Source organism: Myotis myotis, unplaced genomic scaffold (assembly GCF_014108235.1).
Source record: "Myotis myotis isolate mMyoMyo1 unplaced genomic scaffold, mMyoMyo1.p scaffold_m19_p_1, whole genome shotgun sequence".
Taxonomy (NCBI): domain Eukaryota; kingdom Metazoa; phylum Chordata; class Mammalia; order Chiroptera; family Vespertilionidae; genus Myotis; species Myotis myotis.
The window spans coordinates 64,304,157-64,314,529 of NW_023416313.1; the positions used below are offsets into that span (position 1 = coordinate 64,304,157).

The 10,373-nt window shown below is 39.6% G+C and overlaps 1 pseudogene; it reads right to left on the bottom strand.

The window, feature by feature from the left end:
• Nucleotides 1-6,797: 6,797 nt before the first annotated feature.
• LOC118655347 lies at nt 6,798-7,198 on the bottom strand (annotated as a pseudogene).
• Nucleotides 7,199-10,373: the final 3,175 nt, after the last annotated feature.

Genomic DNA, 10,373 nt, shown 5'->3' on the forward strand with positions numbered 1-10,373 from the left:
GTGGGGGGGTAAGGTCAGAGGGTGGGGTGGGAACCGGATGGACGGGAGCTATGGGGGGAAAAAAGAAGAACAACTGTAATAATCTGAACAATAAAGATTTAATTTTAAAAAAAGAATTTATGTATATACTAGAGGCCTGGTGCACAAATATGCGCACCAGTGGGGTCCCTCGGCCTGGCGTTGCCTGCGGGATTGGGCCAAAACCGGCTCTCCAACATCCCCCGAAGGGTCCCAGATTGTGAGAGGGCACAGGCCAGGCCAAGGGACCCCACTGGTGCACGATCAGGGCCGGGGAGGGACTGCAGGAGGGCTCCAGGGCGTGTCCAGCCCGTCTCACTCAGTCCTGATTGGCCAGACTCCAGCAGCAAGCTAACCTACCAGTTGGAGCGTCTGCCCCCTGGAGGTCAGTGCATGTCATAGTGAGCAGTGAGCGGCCTTAGCATATCATTAGCATATTACACTTTGATTGGTTGAACAGACGACCAGATGACTGGACACTTAGCATATTAGCCTTTTATTATATAGGATTTTATAAGTGGGAGTATTTTCCATTAGAGCAGTGGTTCTCAACCTTCCTAATGCCACAACCCTTTAATACAGTTCTCATGTTGTGGTGACCCCCAATTTCATTGTTACAAATTGAACATAATTAAAGCATAGTGATTAATCACAAAAACAATATGTAATTATATATGTGTTTTCCGATGGTCTTAGGCGACCCCTGTGAAAGGCTCATTCAACCCCCAAAGGGTCGCGACGCACAGGTTGAGAACCGCTGTATTAGAGGGTTCTAAATTGTCCAGATTCTGGGTCTGCAGTGAAAACTATCACCAAAACTAAAGCCCGGGCTATGACAAGGAAGCCCAGTCCTGTACTAACTGTGTGTGACATTCATTTCCAGCCATCCTCAACTGGATGGTAAGTTACTGCCACTACATTTCTGACCCTAACACAGCAGGTAGGCAGGGCACCCGCTCTGCAGGGCAGATGCTTCTCCTCTCTAGCAAGAACAGCAGAGTCTTCACCGAATGACCTCTTGCTCTGAGTCATGGCTCAAAAAGACTAAGAGATCCCCCAAGAACAAGCAGCAGTCAAGCCCTTTGAGCTGGCAATAGCATTTACCCATCAAATTTATGGTATATACAGAGCAAAAGAGAAAATATTAAAAGTTATCAAAACTTTTGAATACAGCCCTAGCCACTTTGCTCAGTGGATAGTGTCAGCTTGTGGACCAAAGGGTCCCGAGTTCAATTTCGGTCAAGGGCACGGACCTTGGTTGCAGGCTCCTCCCCGACCTAGGCCCTGGTGGGGGCTCATGCAGGAGTCAACCAATTGATGTGTTTCTCTCACATCAATGTTTCTACTTAAGGCCTGTCTGTCTTTCCCTCTCTCCTCCACTCTCTCTAAAAATCAATGGAAAAATATCCTTGGGTGAGGATTAACAATAAATAAATAAATAAATAAATAAATAAATAAATAAATAGTTTAAAAAAATTTTTTGAACACATAAAATGTCTCATAGGTTGTTGTTGTTGTTTTTGTGTTTCTTTTTTACTCTTCTGAAAATAAAATGTGACTGAGGATCAGCATCCTTCTAAAAAATATATATATAAACCTGTTTCAGTAACTACTAGTCTTAAAAAGGATATAATTGCTTTGTATACCATCTGAAGATTGTTGAAATTTTCCCAACCATACCAATTTGGCAGATAACCTGTGAAGAAATATGCTTTTTTTTTCTAATTCGTATTTATGATGAGGTGTCTACGCAAAAAAAGAGAAAATAAATAAAAGAAAAACAATCCAAACTAAATTGATAAAGGGGTGTGACCTACGAAGGCGCTTATTGTTTAGACAATTTGGAATTGTTCTTTGAGAAAATCCAATAGCCTTTAAAATTAATAATCATATTTATTTGGTAAACCTTGCTCTGAAGATATAAATCAGTCAACTGAGTCCCAGAAAAAGGCTGAGTTCTTTTTATGTTTTGCCTTTTTATTGCCAATGCATTGACAATAGATGTTTGTTTTCTGTAACTAAGAGAAGAGAGGTCTTTGCTGTTGGCAAAGGCTTATGTCAGATTTATTTTCTACAAATAACAGTGTTGAGGGACTTTGAAATAACTATCAACAATCGCCTTAAACCAGTGCTACATGGGTTACTGACACCCGAAACTTCCACTGCTTATAAAATCACGATCTTCAAAAGTAGTGGCTATTGGATCACTTGTCTCTAAACGCCATCACTAAAAACAATAAGCTAGATTCTCAACTCAAAGAGTTCTTTTCTTCTTTTGAATCTCACAGGACGAAAATCTGACCCACTATGTAAATACTCACTAGTACATCCTTTAAAATGTATATTGGATTGTATACAGTTTGTGCTTTGAGTTTTTTTTCTCTTTTCTTTATCATGTCCAATAGAGATCTCTGAGAAGAGTAACCTAGCCCTTACAACACTACCATTTTCCAGGACGCCTGCCAAGTGAGTACTTAGAAGGATGGCCTTTGGGCTGGGAGGACAGTGTTATCCTCTATCTGGGCACTAGACACAATCCGGGAGGGTCCCCGGAGGATAGGCTCTGTTATCTGAGAGCTCTTTTCCATCTCTGACTAAATAGATGTCAGGAGTTTCCAAGGGGTTAATATTTCAATTCGGACCCATAAATATACTTCTTCATCAGCTTCCTTGTATTTAGCACATCATATTTGTATTATTTTTGGTTTCTTATTCTCAGAAATGTGGGTTCTAGAAATGATTTCTGTAATTAGAAAAGAAAATACAGATTTTCAACTCTTTATTGAATCCACATAGCAACCTCCCCATGCCACTCCATCTGGGTTCATAAGGAAAAGAATGGTTCACTCTTCCCTTTGGCATTTATCATATTTATATTGAGGGCCTTGAGAATTCTATTTTGTCACAATCATAATGTGTTAAAATAGTATTTATCCTTTCTACATTTTGTCAATTTAATTTGACAAATTAAATTGGTTTATGTCCTTTTTTAAAAGTCACTTTACACAACTATTATTACATTTTAAGACCCCAATCCAGCACAGCATGAACACCATAGTGACATTTACAATTTAGACCAAGGTTTGCAGCCATCACTGTAGTAAGTTAGAAAGTTTTGTTCTAATACGATGCCTGAGGCCCCTGATTTAATAAGTCTAGGTCAGGACCCTAGCAGCTGTATGTTTTTAGAAACCTTAAAATAATTGTATTACTTTAAAAATATTGTTGTAAGTGCTCCAGATATTCTTGTGTAGCCAAGACTGAGAACCACTGACTTAGTGTCTAAAGAAGAACTTAGATCCCTTTCAACATGTTAATGATTTCCAAGGATCAGAGTGAACTATAGCAATGACACTTCACAAACTATTTAGAAACAATAATCTTGTAAACAAAACAATAACCATCTTGTTATGAGGTTTAATGATAAACATTATACAGAATGTCAAAAGATATTCCCTACACTTTAAGTATATGTTTCCCACTCCCCTTGAGTAATGAGATTATTACCTGGCTACTTGGTATTTTTCTTCTCCTTTATTCCCTATATTTTGGAAATTTCACAAACCATTAACAACTGAATCAAGAGGTAGAGAAGAGAGAAGAGAAAGTAAGGAGAGTGAGAGGGAGAAACTGACATTTGATGAGCTAGATCTACCAGGAGTCAGCACAGTTACTGCCTCTGTTTCCTTCCTTCCTTTTAACCACTTTGAGGTGTATGGTATTAAATCCATTGTATGAGTGAGAAAACAACTTCAGAAGGATTGTGTGTGTTTTCCAAACTTACATCACAAATAAATGGTGGAAAAGGATTTTAAACCAAGATTCTTTGACTCATATTCATGTTATTTCCACCAGCTCCAAAGAAAAATCTAAGATTTGTTTTGTTATTTTTCCCTGGCAATGGTGGAGGGGGAAGGAAAAAGAGGAAGGGAGTTCTGAAGAAATACGTCAGCAGTTTTGTGATTATTTTGGGACCTGACAACATTGAATTTTCATGCCACTATGCACAACGACCAGTTGATTTTACACTAGTGCAAAAAGCCAGCTGCTGCAACACATTGCAAACACAGGGTAGAGAGCAGTGGTGTGTGTCTGTGTGCAGAAGCACAGAGAGAAAACACACCTCTCCTGATACTGGAGCTGCTGCAGTGCAGCTCCCTCTGCCTTCACGCCTCACTGGGGGGCAATCTCCAAGAACAGAGATGTAAATTAGGAAGAGCACATGGGAGAAAAGTAAGTTCTTAAGTCATGTCACTCGACCACAAAGCCTAGGCTACTCTGATTAACTTGCTCTATGCAGTAAAGAAAATTAAAATGTTCTTCCTCACTCTCTACTACCCTCTGCTAGGCAGACAGCTCTCACTGCCCCAGACTGAAGGAGAGTTTGGAGAGGCCGTGTGTGTGTGTGTGTGTGTGTGTGTGTGTGTGTGTGTGTGTGTGTGTGATGAGGGGCCTCTAATAATCCCTGCAATTTCATACTGTGAGTGTATGAAGAGAGAACAATATGAAATCAAACTCCCATGCAGCAGCTAGAACTTGCAAGAACCTAGCCCAGCAATCTAGATGGCAGTGGAGTGGGTGAACGCCATGCTCATCCCCTCCCAGGGCCAAACTGGAATTACAACTAAAATATAAAACAAGCAACCTGAATAACCCGCTGAAGACTAGCTGAAGAGAAGTCTTATAAAAAGGGTTTACAGAAGAAGCCATATCAAGACTGGTGGGAAGGGTTGAGACAGGAAAAGGACTGGCCCACTCCCATGGCAGGGCTGGGATTCCAGAGGGATACCTCATCTGCAAAGGTTCCCCCTGAGGAGCATGGGGTCTCAACCCCACACCAGGCTCCCCAGCACAGAGCACCAGAGGCAGGAAGAGGCACCCATATAACATGTGACTGTGAAAATCAGCAAGGATTCTGTCTGCGAGGGAGAAACAAGAGTCCTCTTAAAGGACCAGGGCCATTAAAAAAAATGGCTATCTTATCTTTTTTGCGACAGCATGGATGAGCTTGGTGAGTATTATGCTAAGTGAAATAAGCCAGTCAGAGAAAGGCAAATACCATATGATTCCACTTATATGTGGAATCTAATGAACAAAATAAACAAACAAAATAGAAACAGACTCATAGATACAGATTACAGAGTAAAAGCTGTCAGAGGGGAGTAGATTCGGAAAGTTGGGTGAAAAAGGTGAAGGGATTAAACAACACACAAAAAAACTTATAAACAGACAACAATAAGGTGACTACCAGAGGGAAAGAGAGGTGAGGGGAGGTTGGAGAGGGTAAAGCAACATAAATGGTGATCAAAGGAGACTTGACTTGGAGTGGTAAACACACAATACAATATACAGATGGAGTATTATAGAATTGTACACTTGACACCAACATCATTTTATTAACCAATGTCACCCCAATAAATTCAATAATCTCTCTCTATATAAAAGGCTAATATGCAAAGTGTTCAACTGGGAGTTCAACTGGGAGACTGGGAGTTTGATCACTCACTATGATGTGTGCTGACCACCAGGGGGTGATGCAGAATGAAGGAAGGCCCCAGCGGGCAGCCAGAAGGTCTCAATTAGCACTGATTGCCGGCCAGGCCTAGGGACCCTACCTGTGCACAAATTTCGTGCACTGGGCCTCTAGTAATAAAAAAAATAACCTAGCTTCAATGGCAAGGCCTTGCGACTGGAAGCTCTGAGAAATCAATTAGGGTATTTTTGGGAAGGCAAAGAGAGAAACTGGACAACTTACATGCTATCAAAGAAAGAAAATATGAGAAATGAGTATTCAGGTCGTTAATATGTGCTTCCATGATTCTAGTTTAAAATACCAAATCCATTATGTATGGGGCACTGTAGGGAGTGCCAGGGAATATAGAGGTGATTGATATAAACATTTGCCATCAGGAAGTTCACTGGCCAACAGGAGAGATAAACATATAGTCGGTCATTTCAATAGCGATCATTAGCCCCACAAGAGTGGTAAGGACTAAGTAACATTGTGGACCTGAAGAGGGAGGGTGCACCAGAGAAGGTGTCACATTCTATAACTGGATCTTAAAAAATGAATAAGAATTTCCCAGGCAGACACAAACACAAAGTTAACCTAGGCATGGGGGATAATGTAAAGAGATAGAGGAATGAAGCCACATAAAACCACTAAAGCTCATAATTATTAAGGTAAAATTAAGCGTATGAGAGGCTACTTTGAAATAATGGTGGAAGCCAGAAGTTTTGAATTTTGAGTTTTGAGTCTGGCTCTGATATTTTATAAATGTGCAACACTGGGCAAGTTAGGCCCTTGATTTTTGTTTCCTTTTGTGCAGAGACAATAATGCCTGCACAAGATACAATGTAAGTACATACAGGGTACCCAACCCAAACTTGGAGAGTGGTTGCTACCTTTTGGTAAAGCAAAATGTGAGACTGAGATCTGAAGGATGAGAAAGTGGGAAAGATGTCCAGGCTGAGACAAGGCAAAGCGTAGAAGTGAAAGAGCAAACATGGCACTTTTGAAACATTGAAAGTTTAACATGGCTGCAGCATGAAGCGGTCATAAGTGAAAACTGAGCCTGGAGTGGTAAGATCATGACATGAGTTGAGACCAGTTGATGAGCTGGTGATTAAGTACTGAAGATATGTTTTGTTTAAGTTTTGGTTGATTTTATTTTGTTCGATATTTTATTATTATTATTATTATTATTAATTTCTATTATTATTTTGCAGTGTAAAAATTTCTATTTAGAATTAGCCAGCTGGACTCAGTTTAAATGATCTCAATCCAACTCATCATAGTCAGGAGCCAGTTGAACATAGGCTTTTTTCTCTCCATCAGGTCTGATCAGGGTGTTGACATTGGCCATGTCAATGTCATAGAGCTTTTTTATAGCCTGTTTGATCTGGTGCTTGTTGGCCCTGACATCCACAATGAATACAAGAGTACTGTTGTCTTCTATCTTCTTCATGGCTGCCTTGGTAGTCGGGGGAACTTGATGAAGTTGTGGCCAAGCTTGTTTCTTCTGAAGGCGCTCTTCCCAGGATATTCAGGCTGCCTTGGGAGCTGCAGTGTCTTCTGCCATCGGAAGATGGGTAAGGTGAGGGTCATTTTTTGTGTGTGGCTGTGGACACCTTTCAGCACTGTTTTCTTTGCCTTCAAAGCCTTTGCTTTGGCTTGGCTTTGGGAGAATCAGGGAAGGTTTGGGGACATGGAACTGTGGCCTCCAGGTGCATGTATCTCCTCAGAGTCCACGACTGGGTTGTCCCCTTCCTTCCACAATCCTCTTTAACTGGAGCCCAGCCCATGCTGTTGGGCCCACCTGTGCCCCAGCATGGCCGAAAAGTATTTTGCTTTGATTTTAACTGGGTCAGATGAGCCCCTTTTTATTTTTTTATTAAGTTTTATTGGGGGTGACATTGGTGAACATGAACATATAGGTTTCATGTGTGGATTTCTAAGTTACAAAATCTGCATATAGCACCATGTGCCCACCACCCAAAGTCAAATCTTCTCCTGTCACCTCATATTAGGACCCTTTTTCGCCCCACCCTCTTCCCTCTGGAAACCACCACACTGCTGTTTGTGTTCACAAGTTGCAGTTTTATATCCCACATATGAGTTAAATCATATGGTTCTTAGCTTTTACAATGGAATACTACTCAGCCATAAGAAAGGATGAAATAGCGTCATTTGCAACAACATGGATGGATCTTGAGAACATTATGCTAAGTGAAATAAGCCAGACAGAAAATATTAGCCCTTTAGAAAGATGGATTATGCTGCAGGTTGGGGAATTAAATGGAGGAGAGTTAAGCTGGACTCCAACAAACTAATGAGAGACAACTTCAGTCAATGAGATGAGATCTGAAGGTGGGTGAACTAATGTAGTTAGAAATCAAATACTCTGGTTTCTCTTCAGGTTGCAGAAATCTCTCATCTTTCCCCAAGGATCTTATTTATAGTTGCCATTACTCACTGTTCACTTATCACATGGCAAAGGTTTCTACTTGTTGGCTAAGTTTTTGTTCCTTGCTTTTACTTCCTTGAATCTAGATTTGTTTTTTAAAATTTGTTTCCAATATCTTTCAAATCAAAATGAAAAACTATCATGAACACTGTGGAACTACAAAGTATAATCAGAGATGGGTATGAGTGTCACACTTGTATTGACAACCAAGAGAAATACAGCATTTGTTGTAGCTTGCAAGTCTGGCTGATTGGCTTGGAAAAGTTGTTCCCATGGTCTTTAAATTTCAACAGCTACTGAGCAACATTAACACAAGGCAACTTTTTCACACATCTACTCTTTAATCTACCTGACAAACTTACATGTTATATTTTTATTGCTTTATAGGGTGTATGACTTTATATAATAAATATAAATTTTCAAAACACTAGGTGCACCAGGGTTATATTTGTGCTAAAAGAACAGGGTCATCAAGGTTATACCAAATGGCTTCATGATGGATTACCCTAGACAGCATTTCCCAAAATCTTTATACAGTATGTCACAAGCAGGTCAAAGATCATGTTACTCTTCTCCAGGGCACTCTATCTTGAGATGTTCACTCTGACTCTGGGTTATATACCAGAAGAAGGCAAGAGCGTTTACAGAGGTTTTATAGTCACATGAAAAGTCCTAAGAATGCAGGCACCTAAACTGCAACTGCAATGTTGCCTAAGAACCTAGCAACATAGCATCATATCAAAGGCAAGCTAAGATCTAAAATAACAGAATGGCAAATATTAAGGGAGATGGGCCTCCTTGGTTTGGCAAAATGTAGAGAGTGCCTTCAATTTGCTCATTACCTACAGAAAGCAAAATAGTTATTTTTGCACAGGAGGAAATAGTGCTAACAATGTTTCTTTCCTTTCTAAGAGTTATTGTTCTTTCTATGGACTACTCTTTTTGCCATGAGGTAGCATGATCTCTCCCTTCTAACAATTCCATATGATTTAAAGTTCCTCCACATTAAACTTTATGCTTTAATGTTATTTATAAATTAATTTTGAAATTAAAGTAAAAATATTGAGATTTATTCATCTCATTCATCTCAATAGAAAATGAATGAGATAGAAAAATGTAATATTTTAAATATATTTTGGCAAACTATTTTTTTCTTTAAGCACCAGGTATATGTCAAGAATTTTAGCTCCTTTTTGCAGATAAAAATACTGAGACTTTGAGGTTAGGGAAGTTTATAAAGATTATAAATATGCTAACAATCGTGCAAAGATTAGAAGCAAAAATGTCTGCTATTTTGAACATAGTTCTATTAACAGCTACTCTATTGTACATTATAATTAATTTTTTAAACTGTATGGGAGAACATATTTGGCAATGATGCATCTGACAAAGGTTTAATATCCAAAATATATAAGGAACTCATACAATTAACAAAAGGAAGACAAACAATCCTATTAAAAAATGGGCAAAGGACCTAAATAGACATTTCTCCGAAGAAGACATACAGATGGTCAACAGACATATGAAAAAATGTTCAAAGCCACTGATCATCAGAGAGGTGCAAATTAAAACAAAAATGAGGTATCACCTCACACCTGTCAGAATGGCTACCAACAACAAATCAACAAATGACAAGTGCAGGCGAGGATGTGGCAAAAAGGGAACCCTCGTACACTGCTGGTGGGAATGCACACTAGTGCAGCCATTATGAAAAACAGTATGGAGTTCCCTTAAAAAATTAAAAATGGAACTCCCATTTGACCCAGTGAGCCCACTTCTAGGAATATATCCTAAAAAACCTAAAACACCAATCAGAAAGGACATATGCACCCCTATGTTCATAGCAGCACAATTTACAATAGCTAAGATTTGGAAACAGTCCAAGTGCCCATCAGTAGATGAGTGGATAAAAAAAGGCTGTGGTACATTATACCATGGAAGACTATGCAGCAGTAAAAAAGAATCTCTTGCCCTTTGAGATAGCATAGAGGGACCTGGAGAGTATTATCCTAAGCAAAATAAGCCAGCAGAGAAAGACAAGTATCACAGGATCGCACTCATATGTGGAATCTAAGTAACAAAATAAACTGATGAATGGAGTGGATCTAGAGACATGGAAGCTTGCAACAGAGTGCAGAATCTCAGAGGGAAGGTGGGGGAAGTTGGGTAGGTGAGAGGTAATCAATCAAAGACCTTGTATGCATATATCCATAACCCATGGACACAGACAATAGGGTGCTGAAGGCCTTGGGCAGGAGGGTGGGGTGGCCTGGGTTGGGGAAGGGGACATATGTAATACTTTCAAGAATAAAGAATTAAAAAAAACCCTAAATTCTAAAAAAATCAAACCTTAAATTTCTCCACATAGTACTTCATATATATATATAT